The sequence below is a fragment of the Saimiri boliviensis genome, chromosome 1 (genome assembly GCF_048565385.1).
Source record: "Saimiri boliviensis isolate mSaiBol1 chromosome 1, mSaiBol1.pri, whole genome shotgun sequence".
In the NCBI taxonomy this organism is placed as follows: Eukaryota; Metazoa; Chordata; class Mammalia; order Primates; family Cebidae; genus Saimiri; species Saimiri boliviensis.
This window is the reverse complement of record NC_133449.1, coordinates 107,049,776-107,075,879: the sequence shown is the minus strand read 5'-3', so window position 1 is coordinate 107,075,879 and position 26,104 is coordinate 107,049,776. Positions and strand designations below refer to the sequence as shown.

General features: G+C 39.3%; 1 long non-coding RNA gene across 1 annotated transcript in view; it reads right to left on the bottom strand.

Annotated features, from left to right (window-relative positions):
* The window catches only part of LOC141585051 (uncharacterized), a 29,118-nt gene continuing 3,014 nt past the window's right edge, over positions 1 to 26,104 (bottom strand). Inside the window, exon 2 of the long non-coding RNA XR_012518320.1 lies at positions 1 to 25,763. This is a non-coding gene — a long non-coding RNA (uncharacterized LOC141585051). The remainder of the gene's footprint in view (positions 25,764 to 26,104) is intronic.

Below are 26,104 nucleotides of genomic sequence, written 5' to 3'. Positions count from 1 at the left end.
TTCTATCTTTGTGTGTTTCAGAGTGTTTCCCAAGGTTCAAGATCAACTTTGCCAAATGCCTTCTACTGCTGATTTATACTTTCATCAGCAAAGTTTTAAAGTGCCCATCTCATTCCACCCAGGTCAGAATGAATAGCATTATTATTCAAGATTCTGTCACTTTTAGGGAAAAAGTCAAGATATCAACATATGTGTTCAAAAAAGTGGAAGCTGCATTTAGCAATTTGGTTTTCACTTTTGATGCACTTTGATTGCTTTTTGTCCTTTTTTTCCTTCTTGTTTAGCTGGGGTCAACTTCTTGTCATCTTATTGTTTAGTTGGAGTAACAAGCTGTTCAAATGTATTGCCCTTATTGAAACTGTGAGTAATAATTAAGGTAGAAAGTGACAGTATGAGTAACTTTCATGTAACTCAAACAGCAGCCTCACCTAAACTAAGAAACCTTCAACTCTGGGCTCCTAGTCACAAACTATATTACCCTAGGCAAGGATTTAAATTCCTCTGAGCATTATATTTCTCAGAGCAAAATAATAACAGTAATAAGAAGAATAAGAAAAAATAAAGAGAGGAAAGAAATAGAAGATCAAGTTTTAGGCATTTAACCAGCCATACCAAAAAATTTAATAACATTCTATATTTGAATAATACAAAAGGATTTTAAAAATATTCTTTTACCCTCCAATTCAAATCACCCTTTAAAGAACTTGCTCTTAAAACAATCAAAGAATAGTAAAAAAAACAATTATGCATGACTTACTCTCGTGACCTATGCTATTCTACTAAGGCTTGCTGTGCTTAAAAAAGTAATAAATAAAGGATGTATAACTGTTAGTTATCAGCACTTTATGCAACTTTTGGTTCAAGTAACAAATAGTATTCCAGTTATATGTATTCATTATGCCACTAAATTGCAAAGGAAAGAAGCCAATTCTAATGAATTGTAACCATAGTTTCTTTTGCGTGTTACATATTAGAAGTGGGTAGCACTTTAAATTATGGTACACAAAACAGCATATAATTAATTCTGAATAAAAGATAATGTATTCTTGCTAAATATGAGTTATTTTAAAATCTCTTAATGAAGAACTAAGCATATGCTGTGTTGCACTGTGAAAATGTTTAGCATATGCTGTTAGAGCCAACATTTTGCATTTATTATTATATTTATTTTCAATAATAATATATTATTTAAGTGAACATACAAAAAATTTAATCACTAACATTCCAAATGTGGAAAATATATGCAAATTACAGTAAACTTTTTGGCTCCCCGTAAGTTGTCACTAAATAAATTTTTGATGACATAGTGTGATTGCAATTTGCAATAAAATGAGAAAAATGGAAAAGGCTGCTACTTTTAAATCACAGAACATATGCACAATGCATTTTAAAATTCAGATATGGAGATAAACATTTCTATTCTGAAAACTGACATGTTCTAAGTTTTTGCTTAATAGCAAAGCTGAAATCTAGACCTTAAGTTTCACCTGATCTAGCTTTGGGTTTACAACTTCCTTTCTGATACTGCGTTCCTGCTTTGAAAATAATGTATACAGAAAAATGTCATCTTACAACTAACATACTGTGTCACCCAGTTGATTATGTGCTGGATTATTCATTCTGCCTCTAATCATCATTACCACAGATACCACTGTCACCACCACCAACAGCAAGAAAACAACAAATCTTGGGCCAACCCCTTTTTAAGTTAAGCCTTATTCTCCCCATCTGCATCTTGATGATCCTTAATGTCCCTATAAACCAGCCATGTGACTATGGGCAAACAACTCCCCATCTCTAAGCCTTAGAATCCTCAGTTATGAAATGATTACACTGAGCTCCTTTTTACTTCCAACAGTTCTTCCTTCCCCTCAGCCATTCCTGGGGTGCCAACAGAAATACACAGTAAAATAATTTTTTTTTAAACTCATGTATGCTTTCTATTCTTGATTCACTTAAATTTGTAGGGAAAAACGTGAACAGTAGAAATGAATTACAATTTTCCAAAGGCTTCAAATTAAAAACAAAATGAAAAGTTTATTTTTAAATCCAAGGTTCTTCTTGTGTTCCAAAGGTATGATGACTAATTCATCAGAAATAGACTGAAACTAGAGAAAACCGCTATTCCATTCTTTCCAAGAACTCCAGGTTTTGAGGTATTTAAGTGTGTTTCCTACTCGAGTACTAATATACAGTAATTAAAAATTGAAAATGCATAAAATTTAAAATTTAAACTTAAATTCCAGCCCTATGCAATTGCTGCTGGCATTTTACCATAATTTCTCTATATACACTGATGTATGCATAACAGGTATGTGTGTAGTAAGTTGAAGTCAGACTGAATACATAGTTTAAAGGCCTACCTTGTACCTCTTAACATCTTATCCTAAGCATACATCCATGTAGCTATAACTTCCAGTGACTGAATTATAGTCCACCATAAAATATATAATTTATTTAAGAAATCTCCTCTTGTTAGATATTTAAGTTTCTCTTTTTTTGCCATGATAGATATTTTTGTGCATTTAATTTTTAAATATTTTCAGCTATTTCTTTAGCATTAATTCCAAAAAAGTGAGATGATTATTGTAAAATCTCAGAAGTAATATCATTACTTAAAAATAATGTTGGTGGTTCATTTTCCATTTGAACACTCATTTTCTGTAAACGCTTTTGATATCTTAGCACGTCAATGTTCCTGAAAGCCCCATATCCCTTAACTACCATTGTTACAATAGAAAAATGATATTTATTTCTGTGTGCCACTTCTCTCTCTAGAATAGGCCTTTCTTAAAGGAGATTTCTTAAATATCCTAGCCTCAGTTTCCTATTTAAAGCCAGGAACAGAGTATGTGCTCAATAAACACTCACTCAATTGGCTAATGTATCTTGAAAATTATTTATCAAGTTTCCTCTTTGTCTCAGGGATATAAATAACACCACCTCCCCAGCGAAGTCTCCTAGGTCTATCTTAACTCATTTCACTTCTCATTTTATTCCACAACTCTGTTCATTTCCCTTTGGACAAATACCACAATCTGAGATTGTCCTGTCATAGACGTTGTGCCTCTTCCCATAGAATGTCATAGTCATAGATGGCAGGGTCTGTCCTCATCACTTACTTATCTCCATCCCACAGCGCAGCGATTGCCACACTGGAGCCCCTCAAAACTAAAAAGTCTCTTAGAGGTCACCAAATTTAGCTCCATTATTTAAAAAGTACATAAACAGATGTCCCAAGTGGAAAAACTAGTTGCCCAAGTTTTAACTAAAAGTGACAGAATTTAGATGAGAATTAAAAATGCTGGACTTCCAGGCCAATGTTCCTTCCATAGCTTTCCAGGGATGCCACCACGCAGCCCAGAGCAGACGTCAGAAAGATGACCTCAATCCCATCCAGCCCAGGGAGACAGAAGTGCTTTGGGCCAAACTGAGAGAAACCTCTATTCTTGGCTGTTGTTGGCTCCTATATAACCCATTTCTTAGTACCACTTGCACACCGAGTTTAATAAAGATGGGGTGGCTATTACTATCTTCTGCTTATTGGTGGGGACACCCAAGACACAAAGGAGCTGAGGAACATGCCCACAGCCAAGTGGCCAAACCCAGACCATGTATCAGGTGTTCATTCACCTAGTCCCTGGATGTCTCCTGTGTCTTCTGCAACTCAGCGCAAATCAGGATATGATTACCCTGATAATTCCAGTATGTTCTTATACATGCTATAATGCACACATTAACAACAACAAATAGAAAGGCCTCAATGAATGTCAAAATATGAAAGCAAAATTAACTAGCAAGAAGTCTATCGTTTGAATATATGCTCTGTGGATAAATATTAGGACCATCTCTGCCTTAATAAGAAATTACTCTTTGATGGGGTGTAACTAAAGCTCTGAGCAAGCCTCCAGAAGAAAGGTGATTGGACTCCCAATGATTGGCCATCTGAAGAGCTCAAATACCAAGTCCTATTTACCTGCCCATTTATTTAAGGCCTCTCCTGTTCTTAAGAGAAGTTGAAGTGGCCTTCATAAATACCAGCAATGCACTAAGATTTAAACAAAGGGAAGTTTTAAAGAAAGTAAAATGAAGGGAAAGTAAAAGTAAGGTTGTAAGATGGAGCAAAGTACTTCACCCAAAAGCACACCATAATTTATGGCACATAGTGTTCTTTCCTAGCAAGCCAGAGCGAATGGAGAAACACCAATAGTTATAAAACCACCAGAAAATAAAAATGCATTCTTTCTAGGTGAAACAAAACATTGATGCCAGTAGAATTTCTCCCAAAAAGTCTAATAAAGAAATCAGTACCTTAAACAATAACCCAAAAATAAACAGAAAACCACACACGCCATACACACACACACACACACACGCAGTATATATGTACTTACATATAAATATGCAGGTGTATATATAGACACATCTCTAGGGTTGCTTAATTCAAATGGGAACCCAAGCATAGCAGTCCAGTTCAATAACTGCAACCTCAGCCAGTGACTTTTCCATGGAATTTATAACAGCCTGTCTTAGTCCCAGCCTCTCCTTTATATTCCTCTCTGCGTTTCTTTAACACGGTTTCATAGCCTCCCAGAAGGAGACACAGTGATACTGACTACAAACAGAGGACTATAAAGAAAGGATGAATCCCTTTATCAAATGACTGAAAGGAGGAAATACACCTCTTTTCACCCCTTCCATCTTTTCTGTCACCTGAGGACACCTAAAAGGCATCATCTGTGAGGAACCTACCCTTGCTATACACCAAACATGTGACATCTTGATCCAGAGACTTCACAGACTGCAAAACTGTGAGAAAAAACATTCTCTTGGTTATATACCACCCAGTATATGGTGTTTTATTATAGCAGCACAAAGAAATTAAGACACACATATCTCTTTACAGGAATGTATCTATATTGCCATACACTGCACAAACATGTTTCAGGTAAATCTTACCAGAACCTGTGAAGTTGTGTGTTACTACCTCTAATGAAGGTGGGTCTTAGGTGTATTCACATAGCTTCTAAACAACAGAGCCAGGGTTTGGGTCCAGGTCTGCCTCACTCCTCCCTCTTTCCAGTCTGCAACATTGCTTCTCTGTATGACATCACTGTGAGTTTCAAGACAGAATTACAAGTATTGGTTACATACAAAGATATCTCTAATCTTGGAGAACAGCTGGAGAGATGGGTATGGCCACCTGTCCTCACACTGTTGACAGAAACAATGTGCTTTATGTTACTTAACATTGGTGCCTTTTGATAACCCTACTCCACCATCTAAATTAACTCCTAGATTAGGAAAAAGAGTTTACTAGGCATAATAATCAGTTTTATGTGTTAATTTGGCTGGGTTATTGTCCACAGTTATAGGATCAAACAATAATCTAAGCAATCTAGGTGTTACTGTGAAGGCACTCAGTAGATGTAGTTCAAGTCTGTAATCAGTTTACTTTAAGTGTGGAAAATTGTCCTAGAATATCTGGATGGGCCTGATTCAACCAGTTGAAAGGCATTAAGATCATAACGGAGACTTCCCTGATAAAGATAAAATCCCACCTGCGGACTGCAAGGTCAGCTCTCATCTCAGAGGTCTAGTCAAACCTTCCTGCCTACTGCTCTATGGATTTTGAATTTTTCCAGCCAACCTCTGTGCTAAGGTCTTAATGTAGCTCCCTCAACTTCGTATGTTGAAACATAATCTGTAATGTGATGGTAATAAAAGGTAGGGCTTTTTAAAGGTGATTAGGCCAAGAGATTAGAGCCCTTATGAAAGTGAATCAAAAGCACTCCCCTGCCTCTTCCACTATGTGAGAATGCATTGACATGGTGGCATCTATGAGGAATGAATCCTCACCAGATACAGTATCTGCTAGTGCCTTGATCTTGGACTTGCCAGCCTCCAGAACTGTAAGCAATAAATTTCTGTTCTTTAGAAACTAACCAGCCTAAGGTATTTTGTTGTAACAGCCCAGACAGACTACTGTATGCTACAATTGCTTAAGCCAATCCCTTACAACAAATCTTTTGGTATATATATATATATATATATATGCATATATAGGTACATATATGGTGTGATATGCATATATCAGTACATATATGGTGTGTGTATATATACATATATGTATGTGTGTATATATAAATATATGTATATATGTATATATACACACACACACCATATATACACACATATATAATACATATTATATATAACATATATCTCTATACGCACATGTATATATACCAAATATATAGATTTGGTATATGTATTATATGTATATATACCAAATATATGCAATTTGGTATATACAAATATATATGTATATTGGGGGGGTGTGTGTGTGTGTGTGTGTATCCTGTTGGTTCTGTTCCCTTGGTTGAACTTTGACCTAGACCCTATGTATATACTAATATTTACAAATGGAAACTTCAGAAAGTTTTTGACTCAAGGGCTAGAGCAGGCTATCCAGTCTCCTGACAACAGCCAGACACATATTTTAACTCCCTTGAATGACAGTTGTCTTCTTACCTGTATCCAAAGGTCAAATTTCAATGCGTTCAATAACTAGAATATTATGCTTTCAGTTTGATTTTTTTTTGACAAGTTCTTGGCAAAAACAGTTCACAGTAGTCTTTTATTATGTTTTGATAAGGGCATCATTGCAGAAGACCATGTGGATAATATCTTTTAAAACTTCTTCTCGTCATTATCTTTTATCTGGTTGTTGTACACACACACACACACACACACAAACACACACACAGACATATACACGTACAAAAACTCAGCTATTGAGAAAAATATATTTTTAAGTTTACAAAATTCTTTGTGCTGGAGAAATCATAATAAGCAAAATAATATATGTGTTGTAAAGAGCAAGGCTTGGACTTCATGGGGACCTGAATTCCCAACTGGGTCATGCTGGACAAATTAGCTTCTGTTAGCCTCAGTTTCCTCAAATGCAAAATGAAGACATGACCTATCTACTTCAGAAGTCTCTATAAATGGTAATTGTCATGACTGTTCAATAATGACTCTTTCAGACTGACCCTCATTCTCTAGGGTAGGGCTTATCAGCCTCAGCACTACTAGCACTTTGGGTCAGATCATTGTTTATTGCAGAGGGCTGTTCCGTGCACTGAAGGAGGTACAGTGGCATCCCTGGCCCCTATCCACTTGATGCCAGCAGCATTTCCTCCCAAGCTGTGACAAAACAAATGTCTCTAGATCTTGCCAAATGTCCTCTGGTGACAAAATCGGCACTGTTATAGGCATGAAAATATTATTATTATCAGTAGTAGTTGCTTTTTTAGTTTTCTAAAAATGTTAAGTATAACATACACAAAGAAAATCACAGCTCTATAAATTCTTAGGAAACACACCTATGATGTAATGAGTCCTATAACAAAGAACAGAAAAGTAGAATCTTCCCCACCCCACATGGAAATTCTTTCACATTCTCTACTTCCAGTCCACTACTGGGGACTTTTGATCAGAAACGTTAAGATAAAATATTTTGAAAAATCACAGGAAATTCAGAAATTGAGTCTGTAAATTGGTTTTCCCTGTGATTTTGCCCAATAACAAAGTTTTTCTAGAATGACAATCTAACCAGAAACCATGAAAAAGGGTAGATGAGTCACTCAAACCCAGCATAGGATTGCTTGGATTATTGGATTCACACAAGGATGGCAACCTTTATTGATTCTTCCTTTCTGCCAGACACTCAGCTTGCTCAACTCAATGGAGAAAATGAATTCTCAAAATGATCAACTATGAAAGAGAAGGCTATGAAATTGGGTAGGGCAGCAGCTGGAAGAACCAAGTGGCCAATTGGGTATCTTCAGGGAAATAACAGGAGTAATGAAACATTCAGTAGTATATAAGCTGTCACCAGTTGCTATCACATTTCTCTCCCTGTTAATCCTTAAGTTCCTTGGATACTAAGGGATGACAGAACAACATGCTAGAGTTAACATCTTCAGATACTACTGTAAGATAAACCTAGTAGTCTAGTTACATGATATATTCAAATACTACTCTAGCAGCAAGGAAATATGGGAGCAGCTGGCCAGAGTGACTCTCCTTCTCCCAGTATCTAATGCATGTGCTGTTGAGAATTTATGAAATTACCCTCATTTGTCTATGAGATGCTAAAGAATTGCAGATTGTAGCTGTGTCTTCAAGGTATTTGTTCGTTTATTTGTTTGCTTGTTTGTTTTTTAGAGACAGGGTCTCACTATGTTGCCCAGGCTGATCTCAAACTCCTGGGCTTGAGCAATCCTCCCATCTTGGCCTCCCAAGTTGCCTGGATCATAGTGCCCTGCCTCTGTCTTTATTTTTAATATGGCCTATCATGTCTCCTATTGGCTCTGGAATATCATAGCTACTGAAGATAAGAAACTGTGTAATGAAGAGTGAACCTCAAGGGATTAATTAAAATTGCTGAAGTCCTGTTCTTATCTCTGTCACTACTATGCCATGTGATTTCGTGGTGGGGGGGCGGTGTTCACCATTTAAATTATTCTAAATATCAGCATCTAAATATGTTTTAAAAAGGTAAGAATAAAATGGCCTTCGAGGTCACTTTCAGATATCCGATATATTATATTTGATATATTGAGCAGAGAACCTGAAATTAAAGATGTGCCTTATATTCTTAGTCATGCATTTATTTGTAATTTCAGTCACTTACTAACCCTTTCATTCACCCATCCAATAAAACTGGGCGTGGTGACTTGTGAAATGGAATGCCAGCCTAAGCCTTATGGAATCCATTGCTCCTAGGAACAGCACATAGACAGGTGTACCATAACAAGTCTTATATTACAGGGTGCCATCATCTCCCAAGGAGAGAAGACAATACAACTGAAGACATGGAATAATTAAAACACAAGGAAGATCTAGGGAAGCCAAATATTAATTAATTAATCCACTCATCTATTCATGTCATCCAACAATTTTGAGCACCTGTGCAGTAAACCTCATTTTTTTGAGGTTTACTGTCAATTACAAGGGTAAACACAGGACCCAAGTTTTGTCCTTCAGAGTATTCACAGAACATAGCAAATGGCCTCAGAGATGGGCTGGTAACTCAAGGAAGGCAGTCTCAGTTCTTTGCAGTTTTCTCATAGGCAGAAAGCTCATTCTCTCCTGTTTTTAGTGATCTTAGGTACAAAAGCTATGTTCTGAGACTTCCAGTGGTCATCATGTCTTTGTTTTTGTCACCTAGGAAAAATATTTCAGCATCAGTAGAATATGAGGTCAAAGCCACTTCCCAATACATCACATTGCTATGTTACTATCGATAACATTTATCACTACTAAAAATTATTTTGTCCACTTGTTTGCTTTCTATGGTTCACTCCCTCAAACTAAATATAAGATCCATAAGAGTAGATACTGTGTCTACCTTGTCCACCCTTACATCCCCAGACCACCTGGTTTTCAGTGTATGCAACTTTTGCTAAATGAATGAATGGATGGCTATTCTGATAAATCGGTGGATGGGCAGATGAGATATTCTTAGTCTGATGGGTTTTTTTGTTGTTTGTTTGTTTCAGGGACATCTTTACTCACAGTTATGATGATACATTGCATTCATACAATGTAGACATGTATTCTTAAAAGTAAAATTATTCTCAGGTTGCATAATAGAATTAAAAAGTGCCAGATGATATGTTTTGCACAGTGACTGCAAGTTCACACCTCCAAAAGATGCCTGCAGACAATGGCTAATATGACTTTTAAGGAAACTTCTGACTCTAAGAACTGAAGATATTGTTTGAATTGAAACAACTCTAAAAATCTAAGTTTTAAAAAATTCATGTTGAAAATCCATTTCTGCACTGATTTCTGTGTAGTTATAGACTTAAAATCTTACTCCCAATTTGTCTCAGTGAATCAACAGAGGAAGAGAGTATGAGGAAATATTTCTAATGGAATCACATCTCTTGCAACATCTTCATATACCCACTCTCCTAAAAAAATCACTTACCTCCCTCTTGGGAAGCCTGTGGAGGAGACTCTTACTTTGGTGAACTCCAGTAAATCACACCTTCCTTTACTCATGCCTGTAATACACTGACTCTGGGCTTGCCCATGACCTTGGCCTGTAGCCAAACCGATATAGACAAGCATGACACAAACAGAACCATAAGCCCCTTTGCACGTTGAGACTTTTGTCTTTCTGAAACGTAGGTTCTTGAGATTTCTCCTTTCCAAAGCCAACCACCATGCTATAAGTCAGGCAGCCTCATGAAGGGGCCATGTGTTAGAGACCCTGAAGCTTGCATCAATGATGTAGCTCACCCACACCTCTGAAAGCCATGATTATCCCTGGCTGCAGGTACGAAATACCCTAGTCTTGGTCATCCCCTTAGTATGGATCCTTCTGTCAAACCCAGCTTTGGGGTGGAGACTCAGGACAGAAGCAACGGAGGAAAAAAATGCAAGAAGATGGCTGCAACACAGCTGTGGTTTGAAAGTACGGAGGCATTATACAAACTGAGCATTATCTGTCAAGTTATTTTGGCTCTCTACTGCTGTCTATCAATTTGCCCACAATAACTGCAACCTGGAGCCATCCCATCTCCCTGTGTCCTCCTCTGATCACCCTCCACCCAGCGCCTGCACTTGCATGTTCACACAGGTGCCTACCACGTGGCCCAAGCACCACGGCACACCTCCTCAGTGTCCATATATTTTGCCTTCCGTTGAAACTCTCTCTAAAGTTCACAGGAATCTGATGTCCTGGATAACCTGGGCCTTGGAAGCAGCTTGGTTTATTGAGTTATCACATTTTTCTTGGTTAGCTTTGGATCTTGCAGCCCGCTAGATGCTTATTTAGAATATAAATACATGTTTTAAAGAATTGTGTATGAAATGAGAATAAGCATGAGACAATGTAAGAGAAACTATTATAAATTCACTGACGCCAGGTGGTAGCAGAATTGGTATGTTAATGGTGTTATTGTTTCATCATCGTTGCAATAATCACCATCATTATTAAGGTGTTACGGTATTGTGGAAAGAGGCCTGCACAGGGAAATAAAATATGTAAAATCTGAATTTAAGTTCTGCATTTTACTAGCTTATATGATGATAAGCATGTTGCATAATCTGACTGTAACTTTTTTTTAATCTGAAAAATAGGGACGGTAGTATAGGGTTATTTTGAAGATAGATAACATGACAATATGCCCAACAGTATCTCCTTCACTAATAGTAGTTTTTTTAAAAATCTGTATAAATTTATCCTTCAGAAGTTGAGGCCTGCACTACCTGTAAGGTATCCACTAGTTACATACAGCTACAGAATATTTAAAATGTGTCTAGTCTTAACCAAGGTAAGTTAGTATAAAACACTCCATATTTTAAAGACAGTATAAAAAATAGGCTGGGCTCAGTGTCTCACACCCGTAATCCCAGCTCTTTGGGAGGCCAAGGCAGGCAGATCATGAGGTCAGGAGATCAAGACCATCCTGGCCATGATGAAACCCCATCGCTAAAATAAATAAATAAATAAATAAAATGAAAGGTCACATTAATAATATTACATTGATTATAAACTAATAACATAGTATGTTATAATCTGTTGTATTGTTATATTTTTGATATATTTGCTTAAATAAAATAATTAAAGTAAGTATCACCTATTTATTTCCCTTTTACTTTTTTAATTTGACTGCTAGAATATTTTAAATTAAATACGTGAATCACATTTGTGATTTGTATTATATTTTTATTGGACAGCACTGGGTTAAAGGGTTATCATAAAATTACAATTATAAACATATACAAGCTCAAAAACAAAGGATTTGGTGGAGAAAATTGAGTTCTTATTTTCAGAGGTATGCAAATGTGATTCATGCTGGGAAAGAAAGTATTATTTATGCCAATTTTCTTTAAAAGTGAAGCACGAAACCTTTATAAGCAGCGAAAAGATTCTCTTCCTTATACCCAGATGAAAGTCAAGTTCAGAAGAGCAGCAATAGCTTAGTCAACTTAAGTAAAGGGAATGGAAAGGAACAAATGGGTTTGGAAACACTGAACTTGAATACAAATTCCACATTGTCACTCATTAGCCTGATAACCCAGAGTAAGATGCATAAACTCATTTAATCTCTTTCTCTCTATAGACGAGAAATACTGATATACTTCTAACTTACAAGGTGATAGATAGCACTTATTAAGTCCCACTATGCACTTAGCTATTTGTGGAGGCCACTGTCACCCCAAGGTAGAAGTAAGGAAAAATTAAAGCAAAAAACAAAACAAAACAAAAATAAAAAAACCAGAAGCATGTAATATACACAGGGCCACGACAAAAGACTGGGGGCAGTGGAGTCTGTTTGGGTCTAAACTTCTGTGGCACTGCGTGTTCTGCTCTCTATTCAGATCAGTCTTTTATGGCTATCCTGGGAATGGAATGAGACAACGAATGTGAAACATATACCAAGATCATCAAAGAATAGTCCCCATTTATATTGCTGTTGTGAAGGCATAATGAAGTATAGAGAGGATATAAGATTTAAATCACTCTGTACCCCATTTGTTCGTTCAAAAGAAAGACCCAAAAAGACAAGGAAATATGTAAGCTGACTGCAAATTCTGTTGTCTTGGTAGTAGTCTCGATCTCATAAGAATTAAGTGTTTGGGGAAAATACATTCATGAGTTAACTTATTAATATAAAGCCAAAAGAATGCTGGCCTTACAGATAACTTAAAAGCTTTAAAATCAGCTCCTGCATCCCCAGTATAATATCTGAGGTCCTCCCAGTTCTTCCCCAATTGACTTCGAATCTCTCTGCCCACATTGGCAGCACTTGCATCAAGTTACAATATTTGTTTTTAATATAAAGCATACATTTCATAAAGACCGAACTATTTACATAAATGTTGGGTTTGGTGCTGGTGTTGGTTATTTGTTTTTTTGAAAAGGCTTTAGCGTTCTTGTTTTTGTAAGGGGTCCATAAAGGCACCGAGAATTAGGAAGACACTGAACTAAATATAGAGGGAGACCAGGGAATATTCCCAGCTGGGACAAGCCAGCTGCTAGCTATAGTCCCTATGAGTTCCCCATGGGGTGCACTTGGATCTAGCCTACTGGATGACCTCCATCAACACATTACCACAGCACAAGGCATCTCCCAGGGCAGCAGCCACATCCCTCTGACTATCCAACCTGACACCTCTGCAACAGACATGATTGTTCCTGACAAACTCATTTCTTGTTCAATTTGATGTGAAAATGAAAGCTGGATTAGCACAATTTCTCATATTTGAGAACATGTGCATGAATAGCATTTTCAGTGTTGCCTTATAGTAAACCCAACTGAGCTTCGAAAGGAGGTGCAATAATGCAGGTAAAGTTGATGTTTTCAAGATCTCCCTGCTTTGCATCCAAATCAGCCCTGCAAAGTGAAAGCATGCTCAGTGGGCCAAGCTGATACAATCAATGTCACTCTCTCACAAGCAGACCATCTTCAGAAAGAAATGTTAAACTAATTGTTTCCCATGCAAATGTAAAAACAGGTTGAATAATGCCAGAAATAGTATCAATATTTTTCAACATTAAGCAAAGACAGGCAATTCTTGAAGAGTGACGCTATTTCCATGAATTTCATCAATTCACAGTCCTACCCACAATGCTTTTCTTACTCAATTTGTTTTCACAACTGTTCATTTAAATGAGTTGGAAGACAGGTTTGGGGGGCTCTTTGCCAGATCTGAGAACTATGTTCTGAGTTCCCACGAGCCTACCATCAATTGATTTTCATTGTCCAAATAAAATTTTGCACTCCAGGAGCTGTGTTAGGAGAATCAAACATGTATTCTCTGGGTCAAGTCAGTGGGACCAAAACTTCTTGGACTTTTTAAAACAGAACTCAACTGTTTTTCCCGGTCTCTACTGTAGGGAGGAAACGTTCCATTCTAATCCTCTTACTCTGTAAAAGAGGAAACTTGAGTCCACACTTCATGTCTCTTAATGTCATCCTAAAATTCAGTGTACATTATTCTTTATCTCTTAGAAATCTTGCTTCTTATTAATATGCATTACAGAAGCTTTAAATCCCTTTTTGACATGCAACATACAAGCTCTTATGGCTGCATAACAGAGAGTGGATAGTATCTATTGATGGACAAACACTGAATGTGTACATCTTCTTTCAACAACCCTTCAAAAAAAAACACTGTAAATCCTGGGTGCAAGATAAATATTCTGACGTGACACTCTTGGTGGCATCTTCCCTTCATTTATGCCAGGGCTGGACAGGAGCCAAACTCTCAGGAGAGAACATGGATCTTGGAAACACAACTTCTTTCTGCCTAACACATCTTTTTAAATATTTAAGTTTTATGAGCACATCACAGAAAACATAACACTCTGTGTCATCCTTAAATAATTCTTGGTGGGGAGAGTGCCAAGAATCCATCAATCTTGTATGCCTGAGAAAAGTCATGGGAAAAGGTTTCTGGATCTTTCAGGTCCTGAATTTAAATCATTTGCAGCTGTCCACCATGTGGTCTCAGGCTCCCATTTATGGAATTGGAAAGATGAGATGAGCTAACCCATGGAAGGCCCAGTCCTGGGCCCTTAGTAAGCACTTCACAGTGGTCAGCAGGAAGTCTCATGGAGCTACCCTTGAAAGCATCTTAAGTCTGTCTCCCTATAACAGAGCAATGAAGAACATAGGATCTCTTGATGCAAAGCACTGCTCATCCATTTATTAGCTGGGTAACACTGGGAAATGTTGCCTAATTATCCTGGGCCTTGATTTGCATATTTTATAAATGGATAATTATAGCTTCTACCTCACTGAGATTGTCCTGAAGATGGACTGAGAACATTCACGGGACATGCTGAACACATGTGTGCACAGAGTAAATGCTCAGTCCACATCAGCTATTACAACAATTCTTCCACCCTCTTACTGACTTCATCCTCTCTACCACGGAAGAGAGTGCCAGAGGATACTCACAGGAGTACTCTCCCTGTGAGTTTCTCTGTTTAAACTTTCTCTATCAGTTCCTTTCAATGTGATCCAGAAATCATTTAATAAAGCATGCTTCAAATCCAGTAAAACGTCCTTGGGACCTAGGGAATAAAGTCCAAAGCTCTACATTTGGTATTGAAAGTATCCCACAAAGGGTTTCACCATGGCGTCTCACTATCACTCTCTGCTTATAAACTCTGCTTGGGCAGAGCAAACCTGTGCATTCATATCCAGGTGTGCTTGTCTCCATGATGTCTTCTCCAGAATGCTGAGGAACGATGGTTAGAAAGTGCCATTCCAAGAGATTTGTGGAGGAAGATTTGAGAGCCAGGCCATTTTCGAGCTGGAAAGGACCCAAAAGGCCACTTTACAGATGAGGAAACTGAGGCTAATTGGCTTTCTCAAAGCCACTCAGCTATTTATCAGCAATGCCAGTGCTGCAAAGGCTGATCTGCCTGGAGGAAGGGAATCACAGTGCAGCCTATTAGGGAAGATTTGTCAGCAATTGGCCACAAACTTGCTGACAGGTCATCTTTCTCCAATCATGAGAAATGAGACAGAAGTTATGCACCCAATAAGAAAAAGACACTAGTCATGTCTCTCTGTAAGTGAAAAATGTTGCTTCTCTGGCTTGCAATACAGGGCATAGGAGGAGTGGGGCTGATAGGGAGGGAACAGCTAAAATGATGCCTCAGGATGTGATCCATTCCTCACTTCAAAGATGTGACCTCTCAGACTGCATTAGTCTCCTGAATAATGCTCCCAAATACACTGCTGAGATTTGCTGAAGTTGAAGATTCCCTGCAATGCTTGCAGCAAGAATGGTGATGAATAAAACACAAGAATCACCAATGTGTTACTTGGAAGTGTCCCCAGCTCTAACCGATAAATTGCAATTTTTACTCCAAGATAATAGTAATAGTGACAGTCCATTTATAAAATGCTTTTTAAGCTCCCCCAAATAATAATAAAAATAAAAATTATATATTATACTATAGCAGTGTCTATGAAGAAGAGAGTGGAGTGAAGTTGTTCAAGATAGATCTCCCTTTACTACTGAAATATTTTGGCAACATATTGAGATTTAGAATCGTTTGCATAAATGAAGCACTTCACCCTGATTTCCAATTTGGTTTTCGATTTAAATGTAGTTTTGCTGCTGCTGTCAAATAAATATTTTTTTAAATGTTAGATATGTGGTTTTAAAAAGTGAACAAAGGAAAGTTGATTACTACTGATATTTTACTAAGCTGCCTAGAGAGCCTCACCTATGTTTCATTAGTCATCTTTCGTTAGTGATCTAGATTTGTGTTCATGATGACCAGACAGGGATTACCGCATAGAAACTGAAATTAGCTGGGCATGGTGGCTCACGCCTATAATCCCAGCACTTTGGGAGGCCAAGGTAGGCAGATCACTTGAGGTCAGGACTTTGAGATCAGCCAGCCAACATGGTGAAACCCTGTCTCTACTAGAAATACAAAAATTAGCCAGGTGTGGTGGTGCATACCTGTAATCCCAGCTACTTGGGAGGCTGAGGTAAGAGAATGGCTTGAATTTGGGAGGTGGAGGTTGTAGTGTCCTGAGATGGTGCCACCACACTCCAGCCTGGGAGAGAGCCAGACTCCATGAAAGAAAGAAAGAGAGAGAGAGAGAGAGAGAGAGAGAGAGAGAGAGAGAGAAAGAAAGGGAAAGGAAAGGAAAGGAAAGGAAAGAAAGGAAGGAGGGAGGGAGGGAAGGAAGGAAGGAGAAAGAGAGAGAGAGGAGAGAGAGAGAGAGAGAGAGAGAGAGAGAGAGAGAGAGAGAGAGAGAGAACTGGGTTAAGTTTGGGCAAGAAGTTTTCTCAGCTACAAAATCAAAGCCTTTATAAGATTCTACTCTCTGACCCATTAGACGGGCTACCATGTCTCAGATGCTCTGAGACCTTGGGCTTCCCCTGCAGACTTCTGTCCCTGAAAGAGGAAAGCAGATTCCTTTCAAAGGTGTGTCGGAAAAGTTGTTCTGGGATGCTATGAGACTAACTCCAGAGAACATTTTTACTTGTATGTCCTTGCTGCTCAAACTCAGCCAACTATATGCACTGACAACTTTCACTGTTTACCCAATACTTGGGCCAACACAGAGGCTGTACAGTTAAGAAGGTGTGTAGACTGTCCCCTCCAGAAGCTAAGATGTGACTTGAGCCACTTGTCCCTTCTTATGGGGGGATCTTCTTTCATGAACCCATCAATGCCGAGAGTTCCTACATATTCCAGCTTTTGAGATTTTTGCTTTGGCTCCATGGCTAGAGTCCATGGAAAACTTTCCCGCAGAACTGGATATGTCCTTTGCAAGAGACCATTTGCCATCCACATTCCAAGCTATTATGCTGCCTTCCATAGCCACCCTTGGAAATACCACCTCATCCACTGAGCTACATTACTGGGCTTCTACCCGGGTCCTGACACCTGCCCAATATTTGCACAACAAAATTTGGACTATTCAATGTTTGTTTGTTTTAAGACAGGGTCTGGATCTGTCCCCCAAACTGGAGTGCAGTGCTGCAATCCCAGCTCACTGCAGCCTCGACACCTCTGGCTAAAACAATCCTCCCACAGGCACATGCCGCAGTGCTCAGCTAATTTTTGTATTTTTTGTAGAGATGAGGTTTCACCGTGTTGCCCAAGCTGGTCTCAAACTCCCGGGCTCAAGCAATCTACCTGTCTCGACCTCCCAAAATGTTTAAATTATAGGCATGAGTCACTGCACCCAGCCTATTCAATGTTCACTCAAAGCTCCTTCTGTTCTAGCCTTACAACCTGTCTGATTTTCAGCACCATTCAGCCTTTGAGAGGAAATCAAAAGCCAGATATCTCATTCAATAATGCAGCAGATATTGTCCTCATAATAGTAATGCAAGGATATGGGGAAATGAAAACTTTTGTGTTTCTTAGTTGAAAGCAACAGAAATAGACTTTAGGCAGCACGGTCTTTGCAGGAAAACTGAAGAAAGAGGCTCAGAAAAACCCCAGGTAACTAGGAAGTCTGGGCAATTAGAACCACAGGCCAGACTCTGCCATAGAACAAAAAGAGTGAAGCCACCATGGTTGTCTCTGCTGGACACGGGTGGCTATGTGTTATTTTACCACCTCTGTGGCCCCTGGAAATCAAGTGCTCTACAGCCACTGCTACAGTGACCAGAATGAATTCTCCATGGCCAATGATGTGTGTGTGTGTGTGTGTGTGTGTGTGTGTGTGTGTGTGTGTGTGTGTGGAGGGGGTAGGTGTGTGGAGGGGGTAGGTGTGTAAGATACTGAATCCAAATTTAAAATACCGGGTAGGTGGTGCTGAGCTGGCATTCTAGCTTCCAGGAAAGTTGATAAATCAACTCTCTGGCCATTTAGGCCTCTGGAGTAGAAGGAACTCTCTTCCTCCTATAAAGATGCTTCTTGGGATTACTTCCTAAACACAGGAAGATGGTTCTGTGCCCAAGTACCCAGATAATAGAACAAGCAAACGCAATGACAAGGATGTGCTCAATGGAATAAGTAACACATGGAATGTTGTCTTCCATGGTTTTGAATCACTCAAATAGAAGTGTAAATATCTCATACCATTTAATAAGACTCTGTTCCTGCTCCCCTCGGGGTATTTTCATTGACATTGCTATGTTCCATGTTTACAAAGCAAGGTTGGTGACCTAGGAAACCAACCCATAGCATGAGATTAGGAGAGATGACAGATATACTGAATAACAGACTAAAGATTTAAATGTTAAAACGTTTCAGTAGACTGGATCAATGGACCAAACCCAGCAGTATGAAAAGTAACAGCAGTAATAATAACAGCAACCCCATTCCATGTGCTGTTTTAAACAATTTTATAGATTAATATCATTTATTACCAGAGCTACCCTAGAAGGCATATACTGATATTAACCCCAGTGTGATGAGGAAATTGAGAAGCAGATAAAGAGATTTGTGGAGCTGGTTAATAGCAGGGCCATGCTTGGAAGCAGGACAGCCTGACTCCAGAGCCTGTGAGAACCTGTGCCAGCACGACTGAAGGTGACTTATCATGTCTTATGTGCACAGGGATAGGTGGGGAAATGCAGCTTAACAGCAGCATGTAAGGAAAAACAAATAAACAAATAAACTGTGGAGCATAAGTCCTCTGGGTGATGTGGCTGGCAATAAAAGCTAATGTAATGTAGCCTCAGGCTGCAATAAAAGAAGTGTGTAGAAGGGAGTTGATAATCTAGAGTCCAGCCGCCTAGATTTCTGACTTCAGTCCTTTCCTCTTGAGGAAGTATAGAGACAGAGAGAGAGAGAGAGAGAGAGAGAGAGAGAGAGAGAGAGAGAGAGAGAGGGAGAATGGGGAGTTCAATCTGGAGATTTTAAGACTAGGGAGAAGGCCTTCTGGAAGACAACGTAAAAAATGAATAATTGCAGTGTGGAGGAAGAATTACATCTATTCTGCATAGCATCATAGGCTATATCAAAGAACATAACTTTGGGGAGACAGTTTGGCTCAGCTGAAGGAAGCATTTCCAACACTGAAGGTTCTCAATGTCTCAGTGGTTTGCATAAGTGGATAACGAGGTCCATATCACTAGCAATGCTACAACCACCACCAGGACATAGTAGTAATGATTCAAGGACCTGATGGCAGAGTTTGTTGGTCTAGGTGGCCTCTGTGGTCTCTCCCTACCACGTAGGAGTAGAATTCTGTTATTTTTTCCCCATACCACCCTTGATCACCAAACTGGATGTGACTTGTCCTTCCTGTGGCCCAATTTAATGCTTCCTTTGGGGCCCTTACTCTGTGAAGTTTTGAGTTTTAATCTCCAGGCCTAGTATTTTCTGTACTGTTAATATTGTCAGCTCTCTGAAGGAAAGCCCTTGTGATTTGACCACTTCTGTGTGCCCAACCCAGGACCTTTCATTATTTTAATGACAAAGAAATGGGTTTGTAATGAATTTCAAACCAAACCCTGCCAAAGTGTCCTGTATAGGCTTGGCAGTGGCGAGGTAAGGACATCATTCTTACTCTGTTCTTTACAGAATCTTGGAATGTAGTTAGCAACAGGAGGTGACTATAAAGTAGGACAGAGCTGAAGGCAAGGGCCAAGTGTTGCATTTTGCAAAGTATTTTCAAACAGCATATGAACTAACCCTGGACTGACCATCAACCTCCAAAGAAGAGAGTCACATAAAGCCTTGTATTTAGGGCTCATGACTTAACTGCCCAGGGACATTAGAGGGTGAAGCTTTACATAAACAAATAAACTAATGATATGTTTACAAAGAAATCAGAACACGAGTACAACTATTTTTAAAAAATCAATTAAAAAATGACTTTTGGTCAGGCATAGTGGCTTACACCTGTAATCCCAGCATTTTGGGAGGCTAAGTCAGGTAAATCACAAGGTCAGGAGTCCAAGACCAACCTGACCAACATAGTGAAACCCCATCTCTACCAAAAATATAAAAATTAGCCGGGTGTCGTGGCACATGCTACTTGGGAAACTGAGGCAGGGGAATTACTTGAACCCAGGAGCTGGAGGTTGCAGTGAGCCAAGACTGTGCCATTGCACTCCAGCTTGGGCAACGGAGAAAACACTCCATCTCAAAAAAAAAAAAAAAAAAAAAAAAAAAAAGACTTTTGTTTGTAGATAATGAAAAGAGATGGAGTTAAGAGCCACAAAAGCTCAGTTCTTTCCATTTGGCCCTAAATTACCGTGGGACCTTGGGTAAGTCCCAATTCCCCTCTGGGTTCTGAACCCTCATCCCTAAATGAAGGTGGACTGGAATAGCTGATGATTCAGTCAGTGACTTCACACATTTGATTCCTGAGAGTTCTACTCTATTCCTGGAGTTCAGCCCTCCTTGGAGAAAGTAGTGGATCCAATGGTTCGAAGTGGTTAGACTGTTCGCAGTAGGGAACATGATGTAAGACGCCACGTGGTAAAATGGGCAATGACAACACGGAGTGGAAGCAGAGCGGAGTGATGAGGACGGTGAGAGGTCTGGAAAGCGTATCTCATCAGATTAGCTGACATTCGGAATGGTGGGAGCAGCCTGATATGGTGACTAAGCTTCAGCATCGGATGCTTGGGTTACAATCCCAGGTTTGTTGATTACCAGCAGTGGAATGCTGGAATACATGATCCCCTACCCACTGTAATATGCTGATGACCATCTTAAACTAGCTCATGTGGCATTGTGAGTGAATCTCATATTTTACAGAATGTTCTTAGTACAGTGCCTGAAACTAACCAAGTGTTCAATAAATGCAGGGTTTTAACTATTAACCAATACCAGTTTCCAAATATTTACAGAGCTTTCAGGAAAAGGAAAAAGTGAAGGGGGATCAAAATGTAACTATTGGAAGAAAGTTACCAAAAAGGTTATTTAGGCTCCTTCTTCATTAAAATGGAGTGCTTTTAATGACTAGAGTCAATGAATCATCTGTTCACCTCCTGGGTTCCCTGAGAGGGAGTTAGCAGGCTGTCATCAGGACATTTAAGAAGCTGCAGGATTATTGGGAAAACAAAAAAACCTGCTGAGAAGGGAGTTGGATCAGGGGACCTCAGGCGCTCCCATTATGGATAAACTTTGAGATATTGTAGGAGCTCAGAGTCCAGCAGTCAGTTCTTGTCCAGAGAGTAAAAGAGGCCCAGACTGTGTCCTCGTCAAGAAAGCAAAGAAGGCCCAGGCTTGAGACACACACCAAACATAGTGGAAAGTGAACATCTGGAGTCAGAGCAGGTTTGGAAAGCCAGCTTTCCTCTCCCCAGACTCATAATCTTAGACAAGCATCTTAATTTCCCTCTGCAAGTCACTTCCCTATTTGTAAAATGGAGGTGAGAGTACCTTCCTCTAGGGGTGGTTGTATAGACTAAATGAGGCACCTGGGAGAGCACCCGGCACACAGTAAGGTTTCCGAAAGTTGTCTCTCTCTCCCTCCTTTTCCTGGGCAAATACAGGCAGATATCCCCTTTCATTGCAAGGTGCAGGCAGGAGGGAATGGCAGCCTGGGCCGAGAACACATGACACCGGAGAGCCTCAGATGGGAAACGGCAGGACAACCTGGAAGGTCCCAGAGCCTTAGACAGCCAGTCTGGCTGTGACACTGGGTGAGAAACAGTTGGAAAACCATTCAGGACCGAAAGAGGGTGAGGACTCCGTTATTTTTAGCGTGATGCCAAATCACTGTGCTTTTGCCTGGGCCTGCAAAAGACAGAAGCCACAAGGCACGACCAGGACTTCTTCTGCCACAGTCTATTGATGAGTTAAAACTGTCACTGCTCAAACCCCTTAAAATCCCAAACTACAATTACCTGAAAAACAAACAGAAATAGTCTTGAAATAGAGATGATTTATCAAGAGACTAATTATCTTTTGAGCTAGTCTGGAATAGTAATGAGCCCCTTTAAACGAAAGCAAACCTATGATGAATATCTCAACATGGCATGCTTAGCAAACTTTCCCGGTAAGATATTACTGCAGGGTAACTTACCACAGCAACCCAGATGCAAAATGAACAGAGAAAAAAAAAACGCAAAGGTAGGAAGGAGGCAGGCAGTGTTCAAAAGCAGTAATTATCTCTAAAATCTCAAATCCCAAACTGCCTCTTGAATATTTTAAGTGGAAGAAGGTTAGATCACTTAAATTTACGAAATCATTCAAAAAAGGCAGGTACTAATAAACAATTCATAGCTAATTGGAAGAGGCCTCAATCTAAAACATATGTTCAATGCATGATTTCTGGCCTCATAATTATAAGAAAGAACTGCTACTTGTTCTCATTAGTCCATAAAACTGAGTCTCAAGTCTATTTCAGAGAGGGCAAGCAACCCCAGGACATATTGAAGGCTCATCATGAGCTAGGGCTTGCACTAATTTCTTATTTTATCTTTACAAGAATCCTCGTCTATAGATATTATTATGAGGTCTGCATCCATTACCAAGAAGACACCTGAGTCTTTGGAGATTATATAGTTTCTTCTTGGTCACATACTTTGCAGGTAATGGAGCCAAGAATCCTTACTCACAAAATATAGGGCTACACCAAAAAAACTCAGTAATTAAGATAAGTAATACTTTAATGTGGTATTTTAAAAATCAAGATTAGTTGGCCGAGTACAGTGGCTTACACCTGTAATTCCAGCACTTTGGGAGGCCAAGGCAGGAAGATTGCTTGGGGCCAGGACTTTGATACCAGCCATGAGCTTTGATCACAGCCCTGCACTCCAGAGTGAGACCCCGTCTCTAAAAAAAAAAAAAAAAAAATACATAACAAAGATTAGTGGGGGAAAAAAAAAACTATGATGAACAAAAATCAGTCTTTTCAATCAAGACAGAATCCGGCCATGTACATACATGCCTTGGCCTTATTCTCTTCACCCTCATCCTGGCCCTGCTACTGAACACTATTGCTTCCAAGTTTGAATAACTGGTCCAAGCTTCTAGGATGATGAAAACTGAACTTTCCAGAATCGGTTTATGGGTTAAATATTGCCAGAGATCTGAGGCAGGGTGGGTATGCAGCAATTTGACCTGCTATGCCTAACCTTACTTCCTCCACCCGTGCTCTTATGGAGAAGGATAAAGATTCGTTGATAGCAAGGACTCTACCCTAAATTCTCACTGATTGCTCTCAACGATGGAAACTAATGAAGGCTGAAATGAGATCTCTACGTGTCTTAAACTAAGACCAGGGAGGAGCCTCCCCTACCATGCTGGTTGCCATGTGAGGTGATCGTTGTAGTGAGGACAAAGCTGGGCTCCAGGCCATTTTCTTCAAGAAGGCTGAACGTGGAGAGCTAACTTTAATTTGTGAAAATCATTCCAGTGCAGAGGACCATGTCAGAAGGATTTCTGGCAGAGAAGTGGTGTGGAGTTTAGGAAGTAAAGGCTTTTTTTCACCTGCAGCAACCAGGAAATTTTGAGAATAAACCCCTGCTCATTCACAAATACTGTTTGAGGGGCACTTGGTGCCAGAAAACATAGAATAAGACCTTGGCTACTGTTTACTGTAGTCTTTAAAGCTGTTTATATCAACTTCCTAGATTCAGCTTTTCAGGTGGCTTAAATGGGGGTGGGAATAGAGAGAGAGAGAGAAAGACCAGTAATTGGCCTCCATGAGAAATAGCATCATTAGTCTCTCTCACTCTTGAGCTTCTTCCTCGTTTCCCTCTCTTCTCTCTCACATTCCTGTCTCACCTAACACCCCGACGTACCAGATTTTCTGCTTGAGCAGAAACCTTGACTCTACAGACTGTTTGAGCAATGCTTTATCTCAATAAGAATCCCTGAACTCAGCAACTGTCTCATAACTAATTAAACCAAATAACAATGAAATTTTGCCTCCAGTTCTAACAATGTGCATTATTCACAAGTGCTTAGAATTTTAAATTGCCCCGTTTTAAGTTAAATAAACTGTCCAGTGATAAGTGAGCATCAGTTTACAAAACACTGTCTTACTTTCCACTGAGTTACTTAATACTCCCTCCCATAATCCATTTGCATCGATTCCTTCTTCATCAACTGTCTACACATTCCAACACAGCACAGAGGTGCAAAGAACTCCGATGCTGAATCACCAGGGAGGCAACTGTACTCAGTTAAGACAAAAAATACAAATAAGTATCCACTTAAAACAGCACTTATTTTTTAACAGAGTTTGCCTCTTAATTTTAATATAGCATTAGTTTCTTTTTGCATTCTCCTTCTGAACTTTTATGACACTATCAAACAGGAGCAAATATAAATTTGTGTAGCCTGAAGTATGCAATTTAATCATAAGCCATAATTTTCATATCACTGAGAAAAAAAAATCAAATGATTATACTCCAGTGCATGAGGAACAATCTTGAATTAGATTTTACTCTCTGCTAAAGTTAGATTTTTCACAGCAATATCAAGAATGGTTTGAAGGAAATAGTAAAACATTACTGTTATATAAAAACTCCAGGCCCCAAAGTGTTTACCGAAGATCAAACTGCTATTCTTTTTTGCAAATTAGAAATGTCTTGCAGACATCTTCAGAACCTCATGAAAGAACGGGAAATGATATCACAGTAGTCTCACTCATATTTTTCTTCTTTATCCATTCCCTTCCGCCTGGAGTCAGGAATGATGCTCTTTTTTGCAGAAAAAAAATCCAGAAAATCCTCCCAGATCACTGTCTCAGTGAGAGCTGACCTTGTTTATCCTGCAGCCCAGCCCCCACCCCGGCTGCTGCTCAATGTCAAGTTACAAGATTGCCCAACTTTCTAGTAAATTCCAAGGTGGGAAGAAGAGGCTCAAGGTAACAGGATCCGGCCACTAGAAAGATGCTAATCCTGACAAACTGCTCGGGCAGTAGCTTGAACCACAGCTAGATTGAATTCGGTCTCTCCTGAGAGGGCCAGACAAGGCTGATAAGTAACAAAACGCCTTTTCATGATGCCCTCAAAAGCAGATGGGCTCCATGCAGAAAGCTGGAGAAGAGTGTCATTGCCCTCTAGTGGCCAGAAGTGCAATCTTCCGCGAGGGAGTCCATTTCCAGAGTTGTACAAGGCTCTCAATGCCAGGATAAAATTATAGCGGAAAGATGTCTAATTATGGTCCTCGTGTGTTTTCTTTAGTTCTTCCTGCTCATAGGGGAGGTCGCGGATGGCTATCACAGGAATCCCGATGGAACACCTCATTCTTAACTCCTACTGGTGCATTAGGATGTGTCCAATTTTCTCCAGCTTTCTTTTTCTTTAACGGACCTGTTGATGTTTTCCCCCTAATCAATTAAATCACAAATTTATATAGACCAAAGATTTTTGTATATTTCAGAGGTAGTAACTTTAAATTGAAAAGGCTGACAACTGATATTCTTGGTAAAAGCAGAATAGGGATTCTTGACAAATAAGGTAACTTTTTATGAAACAGCAGCCAATTCCATAAGAGAGAAAGTTATCCCAAACACATTTCAATCCCTTAAACCATTGGCTAGTGAATTTCTACAGTGCTCAAATTTTCTAGGAAGAAAAAAACCTGGAAGTTCATAGTCATTCTTCAAATTTGACAATTCAAGAAAAATGTTTGCTACCTACATTCAAACTCTATATATTCTAGTTTTAT